General features: G+C 39.3%; 1 protein-coding gene across 6 annotated transcripts in view; it reads left to right on the forward strand.

Annotated features, from left to right (window-relative positions):
• Window positions 1-15,313, forward strand: part of ERC2 (ELKS/RAB6-interacting/CAST family member 2) — a 1,001,125-nt gene that overhangs the window by 305,023 nt on the left and 680,789 nt on the right. The gene's annotated exons all lie outside the window — the stretch shown is intronic.

Consider the following 15,313-nt stretch of genomic DNA (forward strand, 5'->3'; position numbering starts at 1 on the left):
TTCTTCATGTAAATCTGTTTTCAGACAGACCCTTTCTGTGTGTCTGAGCAAAGTGGCTGCAGCATCTCCAACAATCACAGATGGAAGGGATAGGGAGAAAGAAGACTGTGTTTTTAAAAAATGGAAAAAAAAAAAAGGAAAAACAACCAACCCTAGAATAATAACAATTACTGAGATGGAGCATAGAATTTCACTCCAAATTTAACAACTCAGGCTGTAAGAAAAAACTTGAAATTCTCTAAATTCCATTAGCTTAATAAATTAGATGACATTCATCAAGAAAAACTTTGTTAGCACTAAATTCAGCACAGTTTATCAGATGGGATATATGAGTGAGTTTTAGTAAGAGTTTTAGTAAGAGTTGCAGATAATATACTTGATCTGGTGAACTTGTTAGCTAAAGTGGATTAAGAAGCTAGGGGCGTAATGTGACTGTATGACCATATTTCTGTGGCAACTGAAGTGAGGATTGTGGTTATTTAGGTTTCTTGTCACATAATCAGCTGTGGCACTTTTTGTGTCACGAGTGGTTCTTCTTGTGTAACATTTATCCCCACTAAGCTTTTCTATGGAAACTGAGTAGTAAGCAGTTCAATACTGAGCTTGACCAAGTTGTTGCCTTGTAGATGTGCTAGTGGTGAAAGAATATGACTTTGTGTTCAAGTGCTACCTCTAATGGTGAGGTTGATCTTTTGATTTTAAATCCACAACCCAAGCCTTGTCTTTGTGTTCAGGCAGATGTCTGCTATTCTTCTGCATGGGGTTGACTGACCTGTAGTTGAGCTAATTTTCCGTTAAGAGATAGCTTGGTGTTTGATCAAATTCAGGCAGTTCAGTTTCACCAGGCATGGAAGGGATACATTGGAGCATGGGAAGGCAAGAACTACCTGGTAACTTTTCCCAGCATCACATAATTAGGAAGGGAAAGATTACGATTTCAAACCTTGGCCATTGAATGCATCCCACTTCCCACTGTGAATGTAATTTGAGTCCTGGGATCTAGTCAGGAATACCATGAAGTGGCTGAAATGTTTTCTTTGGCTCAAGGGCCTACCTAGGTTTATGTTACCCATCTTTTGAACTGTTATTTTATATGAGTCAAAACATGGCAGTCAGAATTGTTTTTTCTCCCAAGATTATGTGTTCATTGCAAATTCGTGTCAAGCTTCGTTTTTCTAGTCAAGGCATTATGATGGATCTTACGCCTTGAAAATAAGCCATGGCTCTTTCTGTGGCTACTAAGAAGAATTAACAACAAGAAAAAAAAAAATACTACCTGTATCACCAGTGACATCTACAGCTCAAACACCACTAACCACACATGGAGAACCAGCTATGAGGCATCTGACATGTAATAACCCAGGAGCAGGCATGAGTAGCCAAATCTCACAGATGAAAAAGCCATGTTTTAGAGAAAATGAACAGCCTGCCCAAGGTCCTACAGCAGGTAGGTTGGCAGCTGAGAAATGAACACAGGTTTCTTCTCTGAAGTTCCTAGACTCCCTACTCTTACAGTCTGCTCTTACTGAAGACGGTACCTAAGTTCAGCTGGTTTTTCTTTCCATGCTTTGGAAATTATGCACTGAGTTTTGCATCTTCGAATGGGTTGAGGCAGCTCATGAGAGCTCAAGAGGTCTATTTGATATTTTTAGTAAGCTGCAATATTGTACTTTGTGCTGTAAAGTAAGATTCATCCTTTTTACATGTATATGTTATCAACCCTGCAAATGGGCCTCCAAAATAATGTATCCTACAGCCAACATATGCCCTGTGTTTTTTTTTTTCTTTTTCTTTCCTGGGTTTTAAGTCTTGCCCTGAAGCCTTTATAGCAACCTGGAGCATAACTCATTTAAACTTGCAAAGCCCTGTGTTTTTGATGTACACTATCCACTTACAATATAAGAAATTATCCTTTAGCTTATTTTTTCTTGAGCAGTTTCTTCATCTTCTCATCTTTCAGCTTAAAAAAAAAAAGCCTTGTCCCATTTAACTATTTTCCTTAAATAAGGGGAAAAAATGTGGGTTTTAAGTGATAGCCAGAAAAAGCAAAATGTCAAGTTAAATGTTAGCTCTGGATGATATATGGTTGTCATTTAGAAGCAGGGAAGATTTTTTTTTAAAAATGAACTTTTTTTTGCTCAAACTTTTCATATATGTGTTTGACTCTAAATGTTCGAGTTGTTAATTTATAATTCCTGCTATAAACAGGTTTATTTTGTGTGAATATAACTCATGAATTTGAATTACAAATACCACTGCTTACCAAGCAGCTTTTTTGTGCACAGCACCATGGTGGGCCTTTCAGAAAAAGTGAGCGCTCAGTCTTTAAGGGGCTAATGGAAGGAATAGGGCTCTTATACAAGCCAGGATCTAAATACTGACCTAAGAACAGCAAAATGGGCTGCAAAAGCTCAGAGGATATTAAATAAGAAAGGAACAGGGAATGTTTTTTTGGAGAATATTGCATTTGAGAAGAGCCTTGAAAAAAATGGCATGATTTTGATAGAGTGTAGAGGGATTCTTTATAAACAGTAGAAACTATATCGGCAAAGGCAAGGAGGTTGGAAATTATGAAACATATCTGGAGAAGAACAAACCATTCAGTTTGGTTGAGAGAAGACTTTAAAAAGCAATAGAAGATCAAATGAAACCATAAGAAAGTGAGAGAAATAAATAATAGAGAAAAAAGCTGAAATTAATGAAATAGAAACCAAACATAAACATGTTCAGTTCAGTCGCTCAGTCATGTCCAACTCTTTGCGACGCCATGGACTACACCACACCAGGCCTCCCTGTCCATCACCAACTCCCAGAGCTTACTCAAACTCATGTCCATTGAGTTGGTGATGCCATCCAACCATCTCATCCTCTGTAGTCCTCTTCTTCTCCTGCCTTCAATCTTTCCCAGCATCAGGGTCTTCTCCAGTGAGTCAGCTCTTCGCATCAGGTGGCCAAAGTATTGGAGTTTCAGCTTCAGCAACAATCCTTCCAATGAGTATTCAGGACTTATTTCCTTTAGGATGGGTCGGTTGGATCTCCTTGCAGTCCAAGGGACTCTCAAGAGTCTTCTCCAATACCCCAGTTCAAAAGCATCAATTCTTCGATGCTCAGCTTTCTTTATAGTCCAACTCTCGCATCCATACATGATCACTGGAAAAACCATAGCCTTGACTAGACGGACCTTTGTTGGCAAAGTAATGTCTCTGCTTTTGAATATGCTATCTAGGTTGGTCATAACTTTCCTTCCAAGGAGTAAGCGTCTTTTAATTTCATGGCTGCTGTCACTATCTGCAGTGATTTTGGAGCCCAGAAAAATAAAGTCTGACACTGTTTCCACTGTTTCCCCATCTATTTCCCATAAAGTGATGGGACCAGATGCCATGATCTTCGTTTTCTGAATGTTGAGCTTTAAGCCAACTTTTTCACTCTCCTCTTTCACTTTCATCAAGAAGTTCCTTAGTTCTTCTTCACTTTCTGCCATAAGGGTGGTGTCATCTGCATATCTGAGGTTATTGATATTTCTCCCAGCAATCTTGATTCCAGCTGTGCTTCCTCCAGTGCAGTGTTTCTCATGATGTACTCTGCATATAAGTTAAATAAGCAGGGTGACAATATACAGCCTTGATGTACTCCTTTCTAATTTGGAACAAGTTTGTTGTTCCATGTCCAGTTCTAACTGCTGCTTCCTGGCCTACAGGTTTCTCAAGAGGCAGATCAGGTGGTCTGGTATTCCCATCTCTTTCAGAATTTTCCACAGTTTATTGTGATCCACACAGTCAAAGGCTTTGGCATAGTCAATAAAACAGAAATAGATGTTTTTCTAGAACTCTTTTGCTTTTTCCACGATCCAGCGGATGTTAGCAATTTGATCTGATACATGCTAAAACATTGATGAACCTTGAAACATGCTAAATGAAAGAAACCTGCTGCGAAAGGACACATCTTATATGATTCCATATATATATATATATATATATATATATATATATATGAACTGTCCAATATAGGCAACTCTATAGAGATAGAAAGTAGATTAGTGGTTTCTATCAAGAGATGGAAAGGAGATTAGGAACCAGGGGGAGAGGAGAAACAGTTGTGACTACTAATAGGTACAGCAGTTTGGGGTGATGAAAGTATTCTGGAATTAGTTGGTGGTGATGGTTACATAAAGCACTGACTTGTACACTTTAAAAGAGTGAATTTTATGGTATATATATTGTATATCAATAAAGCTATTGCTAAAAAGTAAAGATATTACAAACAAAAGGATCAATAACTTTGATTACTCAAAGATTAAAATATAAAATGAGCTATAGAATAACCAACTAGGAGATGCATTTCTGAGGTTTATGGTAGTTAGTTTTAATAAAGAGGTTATATTTATTAGTGTGAAATAAAAGTTTGGGGAAAATAATGTACCATTAATTCTAGAGATTCTTGACATTAATTCTAGAAGTGGAGATTATATAGGATTTTTTCTTTTTTTGCCCCCTGTGTTATGTTTTCAATAATGTGCTTTCATCTTATAGGGATGATCAGGAATTATTATTTAGGAAAAACAGCAATAAGTTTGTTGAAAGAAAAATCATCTATCAAAAATCTTAAACAGTTTCTTCTGATTTCTTTTGCTGAACTAAAGACTCCAAAGTGGAGAAGGTTATATTATGTATGGAAAGTTGAGAATCTGGTTCTGCCACTTGTTGTTTCTCCGAAGTCCAGCTTTCCCTTCTGTGAAATGGAACCATGATACCAGGCTTCATAGAGTTGTGATGGGGATTAAAATGGATTAAGACATGGGAAAATCCTGGCATACATTAGATACTCAAGGACTTCTCTGCTTGTCCATCTAGTCCTTTTCAGTCTGGAAATGGAATTTTACCTGTAAAAAAGGGGAGGTACCTTTGAGCAAGGACCACTGGAGAGAAAGAATTTAACAAGCTTATTTCAGGCAGAGTCTTAGCTCTGCATACACACAAGGTTTACATGTGGAAAGATTTTAAAAGTATCTTTGAAATGAGAAATCAGTGGAGAAAAAACAGTAACTCCCAGTAGGCCTGTGGTATAATAAATGATCCGGGACTTTGCTGGGCCCTTGGCAAGTCACTTGTCCCCTCTTGCTCTCACTATTCTCATTTGGCAAATGAACAGATTGAACAAAGTGTCCTGCCTTAAAAATTCTACCAAATCTGAAGGATTGGTGACTGGCAATTTGGGCTCTCAAAAGGCCTGCCTGGGGAGTCTGAATTGACAAGGCATTCTTGCAGTTTAAATCTTTGCTTTGTTTGCTCCCTCATGGCCAGCTCTGCCCAGGCCAGCAGCCCCTGCCTTCTCCCTTGTTGGTGCTCAGGTTCCCAGCTTATTGTTTATTTAGGGACTGCAATTTCCTTATTGGCGTGTGCCCCCCTCCAGCAGAGTTGAGAAGTCAACCACAGGCCTCAAGTGAACCCCCCTTCAAGTTTCAGTAATGATAGTGTACCGGCCCTCTCATGCCTCATCCCTAAGGCATGGTCCAGTTTCCACATCCCTCAGGCCACGCTGGTGACTTGGGGTGGCCTGAATTCCTCTGCTGCCTGTTGCTTTTTCCATGAGATAAGTGTTTTGAATGTAGAAGGATTTGTGTTATGTTTTGGAGATCCTTAGGATGAGGTCTCAAACCAGGACTATTGGGGACTTCGGGGAAGTGTTAAAAGAAATGGGAGAGCAAGTTAAGGTCCTAGAAAGCCAGAAGGAGAACTTCTTCACCTGATCTTTTCCCAAAGAGAGTTGGAAGAGAACAGAGGTGTCAGGTGTCCATCTTTTTATTGCTCTCTGAAATGCATTCACAGTTTTGCAAAGTAGTATTTCACTGAATTTCTGGGAAATCAGCCCTGTTTGTATTCAGATGTTTGTGAAAGATGACATGGATCCATTCTTGGGAGGGCAGACTGCAGACATCGAGGGGCTACTCCTGTCATTTGGAAGCAGTTTCTTAAACTTCTTCCTCCTCTTCTTCTCTTTCCAGCATCGTCATTATTTTCTTTTGACCTTGCTCTGTCATCTTTAAAGGCTAAAAGTACTATGTGGAAGAAAGAACCAAAGTAGACTTGCTTCTAGGTGGTTGACTGTCTCTCAATCCAGTATTTCCTGAGATTATTCCAGGGACAGCAAGGTCCCAGTGTGGCTTCCTCACTCCTAGTCAAGGGAAGTTTTATGGAAGGAACCATTCTAGTATTATGAAACATGCTTTTTAAAAAATGATTAGAGATGAAAATTCAGGTGATACAAGGAAATGCTTCATGAAGTCTTATCATGAAGCAGACAGTCTCCATTTGGAGAACTGCAAAATAGAGTGGAAGGTAGGAAACTTTCCTGGGATAAGGAATAAAGAACAAGAAAGAGAAAAATAGAGAGTATCTGATTTGCTAGGACCTCATAGTCCACCTTGTTTGAAGTAACAATAAATAAGGAAATAAGTATACAGTTGGCTTAGTGTTTGGGGATTGGCTAACTGGATATACTAGGTTTCTGGTCCGGTAGAACGTTTACAGGGACATGAAAGTTAACATATTTTGGTGTGTTGATGTGGCACCCTCTTGAGCCCAGAAAGTTATTTCAACAAAAGAGAAAATCTTAGGCAAGTTAATTACCTTTTGTAAGTATTGTGACCTATAAAATGGGTAAAATAAATGCTTACTTCATAGGGTTATGGGCAAGACTAAATGAGATTTTCTAGCACAGTGCTTGCCTTAATTAATAATACACATGAGCTGATGTTATTAGTATTAACTTCATTTTTAAATACCAGAATGGAGAAACTTTGTTTGCTTCTGTCCTGTGCTATTCCTTTCTGTATATTCAGATAATCCAAATGTATTTATTTAACATAAATGGGAAAGAAAACATAGATGAAAAGAAAATCCTTTGATTTTTTTCCCCAACCTGAGAAACTTATAAATAAATACTGATTTTTGTGTCATCCCATCCTTAAAGGGTATGTCCTTGGAGGCCAAGTCATTGTTAAACACAGGCACAAACAACAACAAAAAACCAGTTTCTGATGCACCCAGTCCACAGGTTGGTACTGGAGAGGCTCTGTTATTAGTTTGTGGCACAGACATATGGATACGGTTTTAAATTAACCATTGCTCCCTTCCATGCATTGGAAATGTAAGAAACTTTCAATATTAATTAAAGCAGCTTTGTATGTAGGGCTGATACTCAGTTGAGAGGCATAGATATAGCTATAATGATTGTAAAATACTGAAATACTTCTGTGGTTATCCCAAACCCTCAGAGTACGCCTCCCACTCTAGCTCTTACCCCCAAATTCAGCAAAGAGTTATCCCCTGTTCCTGCAGGGACTCTGAGACCTGGTTGCAGTGCTCCAGGTGGCAGCTGTTCTGGTTGGTTCTTGCCCCATGCAGTATTGCTGTTGAATGTCTCCACAATCACCCCGACTTAAAACACTGGGATTCAGTTTCCAGTTATAATATGACTCCATTGAAACTGCCCTCATGTCACCAGTAATACTCTAATTTTTTTTCTTAGTCTTTAGTGTCTTCAAATCTTTGTATGACCTTCTTTCTTTCTTGAAACTTCACTTGCTAATTTTCTGCAACTTTTTCCATGATTTCCATAACTTTTTTTTTTTTTTTTAACCTGTCTTTCCTCTGGCAGTACTGCTGCTGGTTTTTCTATACTTGATTCTCAACTGTATCTGAGAATTCTTTCACTGCTAGGCAAATGACCCATCATCTCTACTGTCTCAACTTCCATTTTAGCTTTTGTTGTTGTTCAGTCACTCAGTTGTGCTTGACTCTTTGCAACCCCATGGACTGCAGTGCGCCAGGCTTCCCTGTCCTTCACCATTGCTCAGACCTTGCTCAAACTCATGTCCATTGAGTCGGTGATGCCATCCAACCATCTTGTCTACTGTCATTCCCTTTTCCTCCTGCCATCAATCTTGTCCAGCATCAGGATCTTTTCCAGTGAGTCAGTTCTTCACATCAGGTGGCCAAAGTATTGGAGCTTCAGCTTCAGTATCAATTCTTCCAATGAATATTCAGGACTGATTTCCTTTAGGATTGACTGGTTGGATCTCCTTGCAGGGAGATCTCTTGATCTCATCTCTCTGGGACTCTCAAGGGTCTTCTCCAGCACCACAGTTCAAAAGCATCAATTCTTCAACACTCAGCTTTCTTTATAGTCCAACTCTCACATCCATACATGACTTTGTAAAAACTATAGCTTTGACTATACACACCATTATCAGCAAAGTAATATCTTTGCTTTTTAATACGCTGTCTAGGTTTGTCAGAGCTTTTCTTTGAAGGAGCAAGCATCTTACTTTCATGGCTGCAGTCGCCATCTGAAGTAATTTTGGAGTCCAGGACAATAAAGTGTCTCACTGATTCCATTGTTTCTCCATCTATTTGCCATAAAGTGATGGGACTGGATGCCATGATCTTAGTTTTTTGAATGTTGAGTTTTAAGTAAGCTTTTTCACTCTCTTTGACCTTCATCAAGAGGCTCTTTAGTTGCTCTTTGCTTTCTGCCATAAGGGTGGTGTCATCTGTATATCTAAGGTTATTGATAATTCTCCCCACAATCTTGATTCCAGCTTATGCATCATCCAGCCTGGCATTTCACATGATGTTCTCTGCATATAAGTTAAATAGGCAGGATGACAGTAAACAACCTTGATGCACTACTTCCCAGTTTTGAACCAGTCTTTTGTTTCGCGTCCAGTTCTAACTGTTGGTTCTTGATCTGCATACAGATTTCTCAGGAGACAGGCAAGGTGGTCTGGTATTTCCATCTCTTGAAGAATTTTCCACAGTTTGTTGTGATCCACACAGTCAAAGGCTTTGGTGTAAGTGAATAAAGCAGAAGTAGATGTTTTTCTGGAACTCTTGCTTTTTCTATGATCTGGTGGATGTTGGCAATTTGATCTCCGGTTCCTCTACCTTCTCTAGCCTCACTTGGAGAATTTTGAGCGTTGCTTTGCTAGCATGTGAGATGAGTGCAATTGCGTGTTAGTTTGAACATTCTTTGGCATTGCCTTTCTTTGGGATTGAATTGAAAACTGAGGTTTTTATTATTAACTGCTCCAAGGCCATCTTATTGCATTCTTTTTACCAGCTTATAAATAATTCCCAAACTCAAGTATACACTCTTAGCTTGATTCTGAAGAGTGCTTATCAATTCATCTCCATCTTTCTTTCATTTCCTACTCCAATGCAACTAAAAGTGATCTATACTTTTTAATCAGTCCTGTCTTACTCCTCCTTGATACATATTCCATGTGTGCATGCTCAGTCATGTCCAACTCTTTGCAACCCCATGGACTGTAGCCCACCAGATTCTGCTGTCCATGGAATTTTCCTGGCAAGAATATTGTAGTGGGTTGCCATTTCCTACTCCAGGGGATCTTGCCAACCCAGGGATTGAACCCATGTCTCCTGCATTGGCAGGTGGATTCTTTACCACTATGCCACCCGGGAATCCCTACATAGTCCATACTTGTTCTCTTATTCCTTTAACTTATATTAATTAAAATTTAATTTCTGACTTCTCTGTGTTCTTACACAGGGCTATATCTAACTATATTTTGGTATTATCTTTTGCACTATTTCTTGTATATTATGCTTTCTAGTTACAAGTGACTGAAACTCTGCTATTGTATTTTAATATTCTGAAGAGTATATGATTCAGATGTATCATACATCTGCTGTTCAAATGATGTTATAAGGGCCCCATTATTTAGGCAGATTCTTACTACATGATATCAAAGAAGACATGAACCAGCCACAGACCCATATTTTTCTTATCATTCATAATCTCAGAAAAGGAGAGGTCCTTGATTTTGTGTCAGTTCCCTCAAAGAACTCTGTTTGGCCTTGATGGCTTAATGAGTTCACCCCTGGATCATTCAGTATCCAGAGGTGGTGCTTGTCACCAAGGGTCATACTGGAAAACCCCACTAAAACCACAGGGAGTTGGGGCAATGTAGTTTCCAAACGGGGAAGAAGTTGAGCAGAGAGTTAAAAAGAAATAGATACATGCTTCAGCTAGAAAGAGGAAGGAAGGGAATCTTGATAGAGGACCTACTGTGTGGTAGGTATTATCCTGGAAGGTGTGCATCTTGTCACTCATTCTATTCTCATCACAACCTCAGGTTATAGGATTAGCAAGGTTAGGAATATAGTCATTAAGGTGGATTGAAAATAGATGCTACTGTCTTCTACATGTGTATGTCACGGAACTGGGAGTGGATAGGGACTTACTATACTGTTGTTGGCCTATAACAGCAACCCTTTATTCTCCTGAGGGAGTTTCATGATAGATACTTTGCATGCATTACAGATCACTTGTAATTTTCATAACCTGCTCTTGAGCATGGTCTTATTTAAGGGGAGCTTGGTGTTTTGCCCAAAGACATAAAAACCTGAAGCAGGGTGTGCATTCAGGTTTGTGACTGTACTCTTGCCTGGAAAATCCCATGGACGGAGGAGCCTGGTAGGCTGCAGTCCATGGGGTTGCTAGGGGTGAGACACGACTCAGCAACTTCACTTTCACCTTTCACTTTCATGCATTGGAGAAGGAAATGGCAACCCACTCCAGTGTTCTTGCCTGGAGAATCCCAGGGACGGGGGAGCCTGGTGGGCTGCTGTCTATGGGATTGCACAGAGTCAGACACGACTGAAGTGACTTAGCAGCAGCAGCAGCAGCAAGAGTTAGTTGGATTGTTTTATTTTAGCTCTGTTTGTTAGACACGAGTCTGTTAACCTCCACAACAAATTAATACATGGAGACGAAAACCTCAGAGGTCACAGTGTGTCCGTCAAGAACCACTAGCGATGCATCTTCTCCCTGAGGGTCATTAGTAATGTGCCCAGAGACAGTACAGTGGAATGATGCATTCCTAGGGAGTGGATTTCATGAAGAATGAGTCAGAAGTAGGCCAGTGAGACCATGAAAAGAAACATCAAAGCACCCTAACTGCTTTTACTTTGAACTAGCCCAACCTAATTCTGTGCTTGTACATTTTGTTCTAAAGAATTAGATACCATCTGAATAAACAGACAAACAAGAAAACAACATGAAAAAACAGCATGTCTATTGTCATCTTCTAATCTAGGTCATCATCTTTGTATATTTTGATAAGGCTCAGGAAGAAGAGTTTTTGAAATTTTGTTTTTTTCTCCTAACATGCCTTAGGCCCAACTTGACTTCTTTCTGGAGTACTTAACTTGGGCTCACATAACCACGGTGAACCCCACACAATAAATCCTTCAAAAAGCAGGGCATTACTCAGATAACTGAACTGAAGACTGCTCAGTTATGTTTGCAGCTGCAACTAGATGATTTTTAAAAGTTAAGCCTTCAAGGGCCTCTGTGGTATCCAGTAATAATAGTCTAGAATTTTATTCTAAATAAAGCGTAATATAATTATGTAAGGATGTTTCCTGAACATTAGATCACATCTTCTCTTTAACCCATTCGGCCCTATTTTTGTTGATTAACGTCTATAGACTGTTATATGATCACAGAGAGTTCCATGCTCTTTAAAAAAAAAACAAACAAAAAAAACTTGTATTTTCTTTCTTGGCCAGATATTAAAATGAAACTAGTAATTCTTCCTGTAATTGAAAGGAAAGCACATTGTGACACTCAGCAATAACATAATTGTTACTTTTTGTGACTAAATGATACTGCTTTTTTGATGTTCCACCCATTCACCATTTCAGTGTTCACAGTTCCTAGACAGGAGTTGAAATCTGTTTCTTGGTGTTTAAGAGGAACATAATGTTTGACAAACACAAAAAGGATAATAAAGACATCCTTACTGGCAAATTTGCTCCAGAAAGTGTACTCCTAGAGTTGCTGTACACTTAGGCCAAATTGGATATCTTTGGAGAATAGCTTCATGTTTTTATAAATGTAATTGACCAGTAAAGTTGTTCTTGTTTCTTTTACATTGATTAGTCTTGTCCTTTGTGTAAGCTGGACACCTAAATTCATTTAAAATACCCAAGTCACACAAGGACCTTATGAAAGTGCAGATTCAGATTCAGTAGTTGTGAGCTGTGGCCTGAGAGTCTATATTTCTAAAAAGCTCCCAGGTGATGTCAGTGCTATTGTCTGTAGACTAAACGGTGTAACAAGAATATAGACTGCTCCATGGTAGAGAGGGAAGGGTGCCCATGTATCTTGTTCACATCTACCTGGTATCTCACACATCTGGTGCCTGGTACCCAGCAGATGCTCAGTATGCATTTGTTGAATGACTGAGAGAACTTCTTGTATCTAAATTTACTATCAACTATAGCAGACATGTCCTAGAAAAATCCAAAGATTATGTATATCCAAAGATATTATATATATATAATAAAGCAGAGATGAAATAAATTTATTTTAGTCTTTCCACCTGACATTTATCCTCACAGCTATAGTCCCTGCACTCGTGTGCTTGCTAGTATTCATGGCTGATTCCAGAATTACCAGGCTGGGCCCATTGGGTAGGTGATTGCTAGGGGTTCACTTCCAGTGATTTATTGTTTGCCCATCAGAAGGGTGTCCCTGGTGGCTCAGACAGTAAAGAATCTGCCTGCAATGCAGGAGACCCAGGTTTGATCCCTGGGTCGGGAAGATCCGCTGGAGAAAGGATAGGCTACCCACTCCAGTATTCTCGGGCTTCCCTTGTGGCTCAGCTGGTGAAGAATCTGCCTGCAGTGTGGGAGACCTGGGTTCGATCCCTGGGTTGGGAAGATCCCCTGGAGAAGGGAAGGGCAACCCACTCCAGTATTCTGGCCTGGAGAATTCCAGGAACAGAGGAGCCTGGCGGGCTGCAGTCCACGGGGTCGCAAAGAGTTGGTCCTCAGATAACTATTTTGCATCTTTTGGATGATGGATATAAAATAGTCTTGGACATGAATCTTTCAGTAGGAGTTATGATCTGTATGTATAAAATAAAGTATTATTACAAGTATTTTATGAGTATGTGGAAAGAAATGACTTAGAGAGCTATTCAATTCAGAAATTTTTTTCTAACTCATGGGGAATGAAGGAAACACATTTCAGTTGTTTTCAGCCCCTGCAATCTTTAACATTCCTGCAGTCTTTAAAAGCAAAACAATTTCATGCTTTTCCTATCCCAAGACTACTTGAAAAATGTCACCTGAGACATGGAGCGGCAAGTTCAGGGAGCATGGGAGTCTGCCTGTTCTCTCACTGCTCAGGGTTCAGAGCAGGCTCTCAGTAACTGACTTGAGTGACAGAAGCTGACAAGGTGATGTGAATATTTAAGCCCTCAATTATTTTAAATTGGGGGTAATCATGGCAAGTTTTCTTTTGAAGAATCCAAATCATTGTTTTGACTCTTTTCTTCAGTATATAACCCTGAGCTTAACGTGATCATTAAAGTTCTATTTTTCCCCCCAAGAATTGACTTCTAGAGTAATAACACTGGAAAAATCAAAGTAAATAGAATGCTTTGCTGTAGGACCTTGCAGAATGATTAATGCTAATATGCATCGGGAATCCCCAATAATCATTTCTCAAACTTACTTGACCCTGCAGGCCCCTTTTCACAGAGCATTTGGTTTCTGTGAACTTCAGGAAAAGCTGTTTCTATTTCACTTTCTCTGTCTCTAAGGAAGGCCTAGAATTATCTGCTTTGAGAGCTTGCTTCTTTGTGAAACACAATCTAGATGAGTATTTGAAAATCACTACATAAATTATTTTAAAATATCCATTATAGATAATATGTAAAGATATTCTGATGAAGATTCTTTGGTGATTGAGAGTAAAATATTGCTCTACCTTCTAAAATTCCACTTTGAGGATGTCTTCACTTAAGTTTTTTTCTCTCCGTTGTACACTAGTGCTTGAGTTACTGAGCATGTGCATTTTGTATTTGTTTTGAAAGTGAAAGTTGCTCAGTTATGTCCGACTCTTTGCAACCCTATGGACCATACAGTCCATTCACTTCTCCAGGCCAGAATACTGGAGTGGGTTGCCTTTCCCTTCTCCAGGGGATCTTCCCAACCAGGGATAGAACCCAGGTCTCCCACATTGCAGGCTGATTCTTTACCAGCTGAGCCACAAGAAAAGCCCAAGAATACTGGAGTGGGTAGCTCATTCCTTCTCCAGCAGATCTTCCCAACCCAGGAATTGAACCGGGGTCTCCTGAATTGCAGGCTGATTCTTTACCAACTGAGCTATCAGGAAAGCCCTCTGTTTTGAAAGGCAATGTTTATGTACCACATTGAGCCATATCAGGACATGTGAGATAGTTTTCTTCTATAGTCTTCCTTAAACACATGTTTTTAGTGATTTATCTTAGCTTTAGAGATTTTTGAAAAAGAAAAAAAAAATTGTTCTCTTTGAATTCCTGAAACTGAAGCAGTGGAGCAGCTGTGACCATGGCAGTCATTTTCTTTGCCTTAATTTTTCATGCTTATATTTTCTCATGTCTTTCTCTGGCTCAGCATTTTGAATATCTTCTTGGGCAGAATCAATGCACCATCTAATATGTTTGTATTTTGCATCTTTTCTCTTCCCTAGATCTTGCTGATATTCTTCCATCTCCTTTTCTCCATGCTTGTGATTTTGGTTATGAGTTCTTGAAATAGACTTCTTACTGTAAGAACAGAAATATCAATAAGGACAAAAAAATAGATCTTTATTAAAGTAACTTCTACAATACCCATTTCTCTATCATCTTTTTTCTTTCATTATTTTCTTTTGATGTTCTTGCACATCTGTGACTAAAAGAAAAAAGTTTGGGAGGAAAAAGAGGCTGCTTAATTTAAGAAAATTAGTAAAATTAAAATATTATTTTAAAAACGTGTTTTATTAATTTGGTGAAATTTTAACTCAGATATGTATAGATCAAAAGGATTTTCTATGTTTCTATGTGACTTTATTCTGATCTTTCTTTAGCAATGTGTAATTTTTAAAAGTCCAGTGAAAAGCTCCTTTTAACCCATTTTGAAGTTAGCAGTTGTGGTCACTGCTAACTAAACTCTTAGAAGTTGACTGAGAGGAAAGCTGAGGGTTGCTTTTCCCCTTGCCTGCATGATTGAGATGAAACTTTAACAAGTGCTAACAAGAAATAAGGAGAAGGCAATGGCACCCCACTCTAGTACTCTTGCCTGGAAAATCCCATGGACGGAGGAACCTGGTAGGCTGCAGTCCATGGGGTCGCTAAGGGTCGGACACGACTGAGCGACTTCCCTTTCACTTTTCACTTTCATGCATTGGAGAAGGAAATGGCAACCCACTCCAGTGTTCTTGCCTGGAGAATCCCAGGGACGGCGGAGCCTGGTGG

The sequence above is a fragment of the Bubalus bubalis genome, chromosome 21 (genome assembly GCF_019923935.1).
Source record: "Bubalus bubalis isolate 160015118507 breed Murrah chromosome 21, NDDB_SH_1, whole genome shotgun sequence".
Taxonomy (NCBI): Eukaryota; Metazoa; Chordata; class Mammalia; order Artiodactyla; family Bovidae; genus Bubalus; species Bubalus bubalis.